This window comes from Aristolochia californica, unplaced genomic scaffold (genome assembly GCF_029961685.1).
Source record: "Aristolochia californica isolate CCGP_79_NKW_82.1479 unplaced genomic scaffold, dmAriCali1.0.hap1 SCAF_11, whole genome shotgun sequence".
Taxonomy (NCBI): Eukaryota; Viridiplantae; Streptophyta; class Magnoliopsida; order Piperales; family Aristolochiaceae; genus Aristolochia; species Aristolochia californica.
Genome location: NW_027181782.1, coordinates 19,375,829 through 19,388,553, shown reverse-complemented (window position 1 = coordinate 19,388,553; position 12,725 = coordinate 19,375,829).

Here is a 12,725-nt window from a genome sequence, read left to right as displayed (position 1 = left end):
TGTGATCTATTTGCTTTTTTTGTTTACGGGATAAAAGGAGAGCGAAAACTCAAAGTTTTGATTTAAGGAAAAAGTATACCGCTAAAATGGAAATGCACAATGCACCAATGTAGAGAGAGATAATTCCAAAGAGTGTCTGTAGTTTTTAGAGAATGTAAACTCTTTTTAGTTTTTATATATTTGGTTTTGCAATCGTCGGGGAAAAGGGGGAGGCGTGACATTTTTAAGTGAGTATTGACTCCCAATCCATAAGTCATTTCTTAAAAAAAAAATAGCCTGTTACGCTTGATAAATCACTTTACAATCACCTATGATTGTTAGGTCAGCATTTTGTAAATGGGAAAAATAATGGCTTGTTTGACTTTGGTAAATATCTCACCACACGTTTATTTGAAAATTTAATGAGGGTCTGTTATTCTCTTTAAAAGGTTTGGATCCTTAGGTCATTTGCATCTTTAACATTTTTGAAGAAAGCTTATCCATTTTTAAAACATGTGTACTAGAAAACTCATTCTTATAAAATTCCAAGCTATTAAGGTCGAACTAGTGGAATTTACCAAACTGGGATAACAAAACTTTTTTGTTCATATGTGGTGAGTGAACAAATATTCTTTACTTACATTTGCTATTTTTAAAAAAATTTCCATACATAAACTCTAAAATTTTCATTTTGATGTGATCTATTTGCCTTTTTTCTTACGGGAATAAGGGAGAGCGAAAACTCAAAGTTTTGATTAAAGAAAACAATATACATCTAAAATGGAAATGCACAATGCAGAAATGTAGAGAGAGATAATTCCAAAGAGTTTCTGTAAGTTTTAGGGATTGTAAACTCTTTTTAGTTTTTATATATTAAGTTTTACAATCGTCGGGAAAAGGTGAGAGGCAGTGGGTTTTTAACTGAGTGTTGACTCCCAATCCTTAAGTCATTTCTTGCAAAAATAAAGCCCGTTAAGTGTGATAAATCTTTTTACAATCATCTATGATTGTTAGGTCAACTTTTTGTATATGGGATAAATAATGGCTTGTTTGACCCAGGTAAATATCCAACCGCACGTTCACTTGAGAATTTAAATAGCGTCAATTATTCTCTTTAAAAGGTTTCGATCCATAATTCATTTGCATCTTTAACATGTTTCAAGCATGCATATCCATTTTTAAAACATGTGTAGAAGAAATCTCTTTCTTATAAAATTCCAAGCTATAAGGGTTGAACTAGTAGAATTTCCTAAACAGGGATAACAAAACTTTTGTGTTCATTTGTGGTGTGTGAATAAATTTTCTTTACTAAAATTTGTAATTTTTTTAAATTTTTTTAATACTTAAACTCTATAATTTTCATTTTGTTGTAATCTATTTACCTTTTTTTTTAGGGGATGAAGGGAGAGCAAAAACTCAAAGTTTGGATATAAGAAAAAATTATATATCTAAAATGGAAATGCACTATGCACAAATATAGAGAGAGATAATTCCAAAGAGTGTCTATAATTTTTAGGGATTGTAAACTCTTTTTAGTTGTTATATATGAGTTTCGCAATCATCGGGGAAAAAGGGGAGGCGGGGGATTTTTAACTGAGTGTTGACTCCCAATCCATAAATCATTTCTCACAAAAATATTGCTCGTTACTCGTGATAAATCACTTGACAATCATATATGATTGTTAGGTCAGCTTTTTGTAAATGGGTAAAATAATGGCTTGTTTCACTCGGGTAATATCCACCACACATTCACTTGAGATTTTAATGAGCGTTTGTTATTCTCTATAAAAGGTTTGGATCCATAGGTCATTTGCATCTTTAACTTGTTTCAAGCATGCATATCCGAATTTAAAACATGTGTAGAAGAAATCTCTTTCTTATAAAATTGCAAGTTGTAAGGGTTGAACTAGTGGAATTTCCAAAACTAGGATAATAAAAATTTTATGTACAATAGAGGTGTGTGAATAAATTTTCTTTACTTAAATTTCTTATTTCTATAAATTTTTTCCATACATAAACTCTAAAATTTTCATTTTGTTGTGATCTATTTGCCTTTTTTGTTTACGGGATGAAGGGAGAGCGAAAACTCAAAGTTTTGATTTAAGAAAAAATTATACATCTAAAATGGAAACGCACATTCCACAAATGTAGAGAGAGATAATTCCAATGAATATCTCCAATTTTTTGGGATTGGAAACTCTTTTTAGTTTTTATATCTCAAGTTTTGCAATAGTTGGAGAAAAGGGGGAGGCGGGGGATTTTGACCTGAGTGTTGACTCCCAATCCATAAGTCTTTTGTTACAAAAATATAGTTGTTAGGTTTGATAAATCACTTTACAATCATCTATGATTTTTAGGTCAGCTTTTTGTAAATGGGCAAAATAATGGCTTGTTTGACTCGGGTAAATATCTCACCACACGTTCACTTGAGAATTTAATGAGCAGTTGTTATTATCTTTAAAAGGTTTGGATCCATAGGTCATTTGTATCTTTAACATGTTTAAAGCATGCATATCCATTTTTAAAACATGTGTAGAAGAAATCTCTTTCTTATAAATTTCCTTGCAATAGGGGTTGAACTAGGGGAATTTCCCAAACTTGCATAAAAAAACTTTTGTGTTCATATGTGGTCTGTGAATAAATTTTCTTTACCTACATTTGTTATTGTTTTAAATTTTTTTCATACATAAACTCTAAAATTTTCATTTTGTTATGATCTATTTGCCTTTTTTGTTTACGGGATGAAGGGGGAGCGAAAACTCAAAGTTTAAATTTTTGAAAAAAGTATACATATAAAATGGAAATGCACAAATGTTGAGAGAGATAATTCTAAACAGTGTCTGTAATTTTTTGGGATTGTAAACTCTTTTTAGTGTTTATATATTAGGTTTTGCAATCGTCGGGGAAAAAGGGGAGGCGTTGTATTTTTAACTGAGTGTTGACTCCCAATCCATAAGTCATTTCTTACAAAAATATACGCCCTTATGCGTGATAAATCACTTTACAATCATCTATGATTGTTAGGTCAGCCTTTTGTAAATGGGCAAAATAATGGCTTCTTTGACTCGGGAAAATATCCCACTGCACGTTCAATTGAGAATTTAATGAACGTTTGTTATTATCTTTAAAAAGTTTGGATCCATAGGTCATTTGCATCTTTAACATGTTTCAAGCATGCACATCGATTTTTAAAACATGTGTAGAAGAAATCTCTTTCTTGTGAAATTCAAAGATATTAGGGTTGAACTAGTGGAATTTTCCAAACTGGGATAAGAAAACTTTTGTGTTCATTTGTGGTGTGTGAATAAATTTTCTTTACTTACAGTTGTTTTTTCTTTAAATTTTTCCATACATACACTCTAAAATTTTCATTTTGTTGTGATCTATTGTCTTTTTTGTTTACAGGATGAAGAGTGAACGAAAACTCAACATTTTGATTCAAGAAAAAAGTATACATCTAAAATGGAAATCCGCAATGCACAAATGTAGAGAGAGATAATTCCAAAGAGTGTCTGTAATTTTTAGGGATTTTAAACTCTTTTTAGTTTTTTTATCTTTGGTTTTACAATCGTCAGGGAAAATGGGAGGCGGGGAATTTTTAACTGAGTGTTGACTCCCAATCCTTAGGTCATTTCTCACAAAAATATAGCGCACTACGCGTGATAAATCACTTTACCATCATCTTTAATTTTTAGGTCAACTTTTTGTAAATGGGCAAAATAATGGCTTGTTGGACTCGGGCAAATATCCCACTGCACGTTCACTTTAGAATTTAATGAGCATTTGTGATTCTCTTTAAATGGTTTGGATCCATAGGCCATTTGCATCTTTAAGATGTTTCAAGCATGCACATCCTTTTTTAAAACTTGTGTAGAAGAAATCTCTTTCTTATTAAATTCCATGCTATTAGGGTTGAACTATTGGAATTCCCCAAACTGGGATAACAAAACCTTTGTGTACATTTGTGGTGTGTAAATAAATTTTCTTTACTTACTTTTGTTATTGCCATAAATTTTTTCTATACATAAACTCTAAAATTTTCATCATGTTGTGATCTATTTACTTTTTTTGTTTAGGGGATGAAGGGAGAGAGAAAACTCAAAGTTTTGATTTAAGAACGAGGTATACATCTAAAATGGAAATGGACAATGCACAAATGAAGAGAAAGATGATTCCAAAGTGTGTCTATAATTTTTAGGATTTTAACCTCTTTTTAGTTTTTATATATTAGGTTTTTCGATCGTTGGGGAAAAGGGAGCGGCGGGGGATTTTTAACTGAGTGTTGACGCCCAATCCATAAGTCATTTCTTACAAAAATATAGCCCGTTACACGTGATCAATCACTTTACAAACATTTATGATTGTAAGGTCAGCTCTTTGTAAATGGCCAAAATAATGGCTTGTTTGACTCGGGTAAATATCTCACCGCACGTTCACTTGAGAATTTAATGAGCGTTTGTTATTCTCTTTAAAAGGTTTGGATCCATAGGTCTTTTGCATCTTTAGCTTGTTTCAAGCATGCGTATCCATTTTCAAAACATGTGTAGAAGAAATCTCTATCTTATAAAATTCCAAGCTATTAGGGTTGAACTAGTGGAATTTCCCAAACTAGGATAACAAAACTTGTGTTCATTTGTGGTGTGTAAATAAATTTTCTTTAGTCACATTAGTTATCTTTTTTAATTTTTTCCTTACATAAACTCTAAAATTTTCATTTTGTGGTGATCTATTTCCCTTATTTTTTACGGGATGAAAGGAGAGTGAAAGATCAAAGTTTTCATTTAAGAAAAAAGAATACATCCAAAATGAAAATGCACAATGCACAAATGTAGAGAGAGATAATTCGAAAAATTCTCTGTAATTTTTATGGATTGTAAACTCTTTTTAGTTTTTATATATTAGGTTTGGCAATCGTCGGAGGAAAAGGGGGAGGGGAGGATTTTTAACTGAGTGTTGACTTCCAATCCATAAGTAATTTCTTAAAAAAAAATGGCCCGTTACACATGATTAATCACTTTAGAATCATCTGTGATAATTAGGTCAGCACTTTGTAAATGGGCAAAATAATGGCTTGTTTAACTTGGGTAAATATCCCACCGCACGATCCCTTGAGAATTTAATGAGCGTTTGTTATTCTCTTTAAAACATTTGGATCCATAGGTCATTTGCATCTTTAACATGTTTCAAGCATGCATATCCATTTTTAAAACATGTCTAGAAGAAATCTCTTTCTTTAAAAATTACAAGCTAATAGGGATGAACTAGTAGAATTTCCAAAACTAGGATAACAAAACTTTTGTCTTCATTTGTGGTGTGTGTATAAATTTTCTTTACTTACATTTATTATTATTTTAAATTTTGGGCATAGATAAACTCTAAAATTTTCAATTTGTTGTGATCTATTTGCCTTTCTTGTTTACGGGATGAACGGGGAGCGAAAACTCAAAGTTTTCTTTTAAGAAAAAAGTATATATCTAAAATAGAAATGCACATAGCACAAATATAGATAGAGATTATTCCAAAGAGTCTCTGTAATTTTTAGGATTGTAAACTCTTTTTAGTTTTTATATGTTAGGTTTGGCATTCGTCGGGGAAATTGGGGGAGGCGGGGAATTTTTAACTGAGTGTTGACTCCTTATCCATAAGTCATTTCTTACAAAAATATAGTCCATTACGGATGATTTACAAACATCTATGATTGGTAGGTCAACTCTTTGTAAATGGGCAAAATAATGGCTGGTTTGACTTGAGAATTTAATGAGCGTGTGTTATTTTCCTTAAAAAGTTTGGATCCATAGGTCATTACCATCTTTAACATGTTTCAAGCATGCATATCCATTTTTAAAACATGTGTAGATGAAATCTCTTTCTTATGAAATTCTAAGCTATTTGGGTTGAACTAGTGAAGTTTCCCAAACTGGCATAACAAAACTTTTGTGTTCATTTGTCATGTGTGAATTAATTTTATTTACTTACATTTTTTATTGCTTTAAATTTTTTCCATACATAAACTCTAAAATTTTCATTTTGTTGTTATCTATTTGCCTTTTTTGTTTACGGGATGAAGGGAGAACGAAAACTGAATGTTTTGATTTAAGAAAAAAGTATACATCTAAAATGGAAATGTATAGTGCACAAATCTAGACAGAGATAATTCCAAAGAGTGTCTCTAATTTTTAGGGATTTTAAACTCTTTTTAGTTTTTAAAAATTTAGGTTTTTTAACCATCGGGCAAAAGGAGGCAGGGGATTTTTAACAGAGTGTTGACTCCCAATCCATAAGTCATTTCTTACAAAAATATAGCCCGTTATGCATGATAAATCACTTTAAAATCATCTATGATTGTTACGTCAGCTCTTTGTAAATAGGCAAAATAGTGGTTTGTTTTACGCGGGTAAATATCCCACCACATGTTCACTTGAGAATTTAATGAGTGATTGTTATTCTCTTTAAATGGTTTTGATCAATAGGTCATTTGCATCTTTAACATGTTTCAAGCATGCATATCTATGTTTAAAACATGAGTAGAAAAAATCTCTTTCCTATAAAATTCCAAGCAATTAGGGTTGAACTAGTGCAATGTCCCAAACTCGGATAACAAAACTTTTGTGTTCATTTCTGGTGTGTGAATAAATTTTCTTTACTTAAATTTGTTATTGTTTTAAATTTTTTCCATACATAAACTCTAAATTTTTTGTTTTGTTCTGATCTATTTGCCTTTTTTGTTTACGGGATGAAGGGGGACCGAAAACTCAAATTTTTGATTTAAGAAAAAAGTATACATCTAAAATGGAAATGCACAATGCACAAATGTAAAAAGAGATAATTCCAAAGAGTGTCTGTAATTTTTAGGTATTGTTAACTCTTTTTAGTTTTTAAAAATTAGGTTTATAAATCGTCGGGGAAAAGGGGGAGGCGGGGGATTTTTAACTGATTTTTGACTCCTCTTCCTTAAAAAGAGATAATAGCCCGTTATGCGTGATAAATCACTTTACAATAATATATGATTGTTAGGTCAGCTCTTTGTAAATGGGCAAAATAATGACCTGTGTAGATTAAAACATGTGTAGATTAAATCTCTTTCTTATAAAATTCCAAGCTACAGGGGTAGAACTAGTCGAATTTCCCAAACTGGGATGACAAAAAATTTTGTGTTCATTTGTGGTGTGTGAATAAATTTTCTTTACATACATTTGTTATTGTTTAAAATTTTTTTGATACTTAAACTCTAAAATTTTCTTTCTGTTGTGATATATATGCCTCTTTTGTTTACTGGAGGAAGCGAGTGCGAAAACTCAAAGTTTTTATTTAAGAAAAATGTACTCATCTAAAATGGAAATGTAGAACACACAAATGTAGGGAGAGATAATCCCAAAGAGTGTCTGTAATTTTTAGGGATTGTAAACTCTTTTTAGTTTTTATATATTAGGTATTGCAATCTTCGGGCAAATGGGGGAGGCTAGGGATTTTTAACTGAGTATTGACTCCCAATCCAAAAAGTCTTTTCTTACCAAAATTTAGCCCTTTACGCGTGATAAATCACTTTAGAATCATCTATGATTGTTAGGTCAGCTTTTTGTATATGGGCAAAATAATGCCTTGTTTGACTCGGGAAATATCTCGCCGCACGTTCACTGAGAATTTAATGAGTGTTTGTTATTCTCTTTAAAAGGTTTGGATCCATTGGTCATTTGCACCTTTAACATGTTTCAAGCATGCGTATCCATTTTTAAAACATGTGTAGAAGAAATTTGTTTATTTTAAAATTCCAAGCAATTTGGGTTGAACTAGTGGTATTCCCAAACTGGGATGACGAAACTTTTGTGTTCATTTGTGGTGTGTGAATAAATTTTCTTTACTTACATTTCTTATTGTTTTAAATTTTTTCCATACTTAAAGTCTTAAATTTTAATTTTGTTGTGATCTATTTGTCTTTTTTGTTTACAGGATATAGGGAGAGTGAAAACTCGAAGTTTTCATTTAAGAAAAACGCCTAAATCTAAAACTGAAATGCAAAATGCACATATGTAGAGAGAGATAATTCCAAAGAGTGTCTTTAATTTTTAGCGATTGTCAACTCTTTTTAGTTTTATATATTAGGTTTTGAAATCGTCAGGGAAAACGGCAAGCAAGGGATTTTTAAATGAGTGTTGACTTCCAATCAAAAGTTATTTCTTACAAAAATATATCCCATGACACATGATAAATCACTTTAAAATTATCTATGATTGTTAGGTCTGCTTTTTGTAAATTGGCAAAATAATGGCTTGTTTGACTCGGGTCACCGAACATTCACTTGAGAATTTAATGAACGTTTGTAATTCTCGTTAGAAGGTTTGGAGCCATAGGTCATTTGCATCTTTAACAAGTTTCAAGCATGCATATCCATTTTTAAAACTTGCGGAGAAGAAATCTCTTTCATATTAAATTCAAAGCTATTAGGGTTGAACTAGTAGATTTTCCCTAACAGGGATAATAAAACTTTTGTGTTCATTTGTGGTGTGTGAATAATATTCTTTACTTACATTTGTGATTTTTATAAATTTTTTCCATACATAAACTCTAAAATTTTCATTTGGTTGTGATCTATTTGCCCTTTTTTTTCATGTGATCAAGGGAGTGCGAAAACTTAAAGTTATAATTTAAGAAAAAAATATACATCTAACATAGAAATGCACAATTCACAAATGTAGAGAGAGATAATTCCAAAGAGTGTCTTTAATTTTTAGCGAATTTAAACTCTTTTTAATTTTTTTATATTAGTTTTTGCAATCGTAGGGGGAAAGGAGGAAAGGGGGAAAGGGGGATTTTTAATCAAGTGTTGACTCCCAATCCATAAGTCATTTCTTACAAAACCATAGCCTGTTACGCGTGATAAATCATTTTACAATCATCTATGATTGTTAGGTTAGCTTTTTGAAAATGGGCAAAATAATGGCTTGTTTGACTCGGGTAAATATCCCACCGCATGTTCAGTTGGGGATTTAATGAGCGTCTATTATTCTCTTTAAAAGGTTTGGATTCATAGGTCATTTGCATCTTAAACATGTTTCAAGCATGCATATCCATTTTTAAAACATGTGTAGAAGAAATCTCTTTCTTATAAAATTTCAAGCTATTAGAGTTGAACTAGTGGAATTTCCCAAACTGGGATAACAAAACATCTGTGTTCATTTTTTGTGTGTGAAAAATTTTCTTTACTTACATTTGTTATTATTTAATATGTTTTTCCATACCTTAACTCTAAAATTTTCATGTTGTTGTGATCTATTTGCCTTCTTTGTTTAGGGGATGAAGGGAGAGCGAAAACTCAAAGTTTTGATTTAAGAAAAACGTTTAAATCTAAAACTGAAATGCACAATGTACCAATGTAGAGAAAGATAATTCCAAAGAGTGTCTGTAATTTTTAGCGATTGTAAACTCCTTTTATTTTTATATATTAGGTTTTACAATCGTCGGAGAAAAGGGGAGGCAGGTGATTTTTAACTAAGTGTTGACTCCCAATCCATAAATCATTTCTCACCAAAATATTGCCGGTTACGAGTGATAAATCACTTGACAATCATCTATGATTGTTAGGTCAGCTTTTTGTGAATGGGCAAAATAATGGCTTGTTTGACTCGGGTAATATCCCTCTGCATGTTCACTTAAGAATTTAATGAGTGATAGATGCTATATTCTGACATGAGAACTAAGTTAATTATAATAGAATAACCTTTATAATTGTGTTATAGGTGGTTATTTATCAGTTTTCAAATGAAATGAGCATTTATTGAATTTGGCATTAATCACTGTCGATATTGCATATTTTTCTCTCCTGAATTATATTTCATTGTTTTTAAGGTTTATTTCTTCCTGAAATATTTTTTATAGATTTAATTATGGAATTTCAGGAGAATTATGGTGGAGAAGGAGATATTTACTAAAATGCCCTTAGTGAAATGGAGATGATTTTTAGGTCAAATTGTTTTAAAATAAACAAGATGGTATTTAAAGGAAAAGGGGGGCGTCGAAAGAGGGGGTCGAAAGGGGACCCGAGAGGGGGGACCCGAGAGGGAAAACCCGAGGGGGGAAGGAGCGTGAAGAGAAGAGAAACAGAGACCAAAAGAGAGGACTTTGACCGGAAATAGGGGAGGATCCGAGAGGAGTTCCCCACCGCTGTTCGCCGGCCAATACCTTTCACCACGCCACCGTCGTCCACCGCCGTCCACCGCCGTCCAGCAACTGAGAACAAACCCGAGGAGAGCTCGAGAGAGTCTCCGTCGAGGTGAGTTCGACAGTCGCTCGCCAGGCCGAGAAGTGATCCGAGAGGGCTTCTCCGGTGCCACTTCCGCTTTCCGATCATCCTCCGGCGTCGTTTACATATTCCGACCAGTCCCGGAGCCATTCCGACTCCAACTGAGACTCGAGAGAGCCGGTTAGAGAATGTCAGCTCTGTTTTGCTCTTCGTCGGACGTTACCTTCGTCCGTCGGCTTCTAACCATCGTCGTCGGCGTCGTCTCTACCTCCGGCCACTCACTATTGCTACCCGACGCCACCAATTTCCGGAAATCGCAGCATCCGTGAGAACGAGTTGCTGCCCGAGCGAGTGGAGGAAGAAGGGGAGTAATTCGTCATTATTGAATTTAATTTTTCATATGGTTTGAACTTAGGTTTTGAATGTTAATTGAATCTGATTTGATAATTAAGGTTTATTTAAGATTTGTTTTCTTGATATTTGATTAAATTAGCTAATTAAGGTAAGATTATAATTGAGGTTGGATTTTGGTATTTTAATCCGATTTCTGTCTTTAACTCTAGGCACCCGAGAGGGGCTAGACGCAAGGATTGAGAATCCGGATTCGTGGTTACGTGGCGCTCGAGAGAGGCACGAATCATGGTAAAATCCAAAGTTGATAATTTTAGCATCATCACAATAGGAAATTGATTCTCTGCATTCTATTGTAATTCAATTTCTGTCTTTAACTCTAGGCGCCCAAGAGGGGCTAGACGCAAGGATTGAGAAATCGGATTCGTGATTATGTGGCACTCGAGAGAGGCACAAATCACGGTAAAATCCAGAGTTGACGTTTCCTGTTATGCAAGTAGTTAATTAGATTATTGTTTGATAATTTAGGATATAATTAGTGTTTAGTTCAGATTAATTCATCATATTTGGTTAGGCTAGTTGACTGAAGAATACACAAAATTCAATCCTCCCTGTGGATATGACCCTCGCTTACTGCTAAATTACATGAACGATTCGTACGCTTGCGAGGTATTAAAGCCGATGTAACTAAATTCTACATCAATGAGTGTTTGTTATTCTCTGTAAAAGGTTTCAATCCATAGGTCATTTTTATCTTTACCATGTTTCAAGCCTGCATATCCACTTTTAAAACATGTGTAGAAGAAATCTCTTTCTTATAAAATTTCAAACTATTAGGGTTCAACAAGTGGAATATCCAGAACTAGGATAATAAAACTTTTGTGTACATTTGAGGTGTGTGAATAAATTTTATTTACTTAAATTTGTTATTTCTTTAAATTTATTCCATACATAAACTCTAAAATTTTAATTTTGTTGTTATCTATTTGCCTTTTTTGTTTACGGGATGAAGGGAGCGGGAAAACTCAAAGTTTTGATTTAGGAAAAAAGTATACATCTGAAATAGAAATGCACAATGCACAAATTTAGAGAGAGATAATTCCAAAGAGTGTCTGTAATTTTTAAGGATTGTAAACATTTTTTAGTTTCTATATATTAGATTTTGCAATTGTCGGGGAAAAAGGGGAGGCAGGGGATTTTTAACTGGGTGTTGACTCCCAATCCATAAGTTATTTCTTAGAAAAATATAGCCCATTACGGGTGATAAATCAGTTTACAATCATTTATGATTATAAGGTCATCTTTTTGTATATAAGCAAAATAATGGCATGTTTGACTCGGGTAAATATCCCACCGCATGTGCAGATGAGAATTTAAGGAGCGTCTGTTATTCTCTTTAAAAGGTTTTGATCCTTAGGCCATTTGCATCTTCAACATGTTTCAAGCATGCATATCCATTTTTAAAACATGTGTGGAATAAATCACTTTCTTATAAAATTCCGAGCTCTTAGGGTTGAACTGGTCGAATTTCCCAAAGTGGGATAACAAAACTTTTGTGTTCATTTTTGGTGTGTGAAAAGTTTTTGTTACTTACAATTGCTATTGTTTTAAATTTTTTCCATACATAAACTCTAAAATTTTCATTTTTTTGTGATCTATTTGCATTTTTTGCTTACGGGATATAGGGAGAGCGAATACTCAAAGTTTACATTTAAGGGAAAAGTATAAATCTAAAATAGAAATGCACAATGTACCAATGTAGGGAGAGATAATTCCAAAGAGTTTCAGTAATATTTAGCGATTGTAAAATCTTTTTAGTTTTATATAATAGGTTTTGCAATTGTCGGGGAAAAGGGGGAGGCGGGGGGGTTTTTAACCGAGTGTTGACTCCCAATCCATAAGTCATTTCTTCCAAAAATATAGCCTGCTACGTGTGATAAATCACTTTACAATCATCTATCATTGTTAGGTCAGCTTTTTGTGAATGGGCAAAATAATGGCTTGTTTGACTCGAGTAAATATACCACAGCACGTTCAGTTGAGAATTTAGTGAGCGTCTGTTGTACTCTTTAAAAGGTTTGGATCCATACGTCATTTGCATCTTCAACTTGTTTCAAGGATGCATATCCATTTTTAAAACATGTGCAGAAGAAATCTC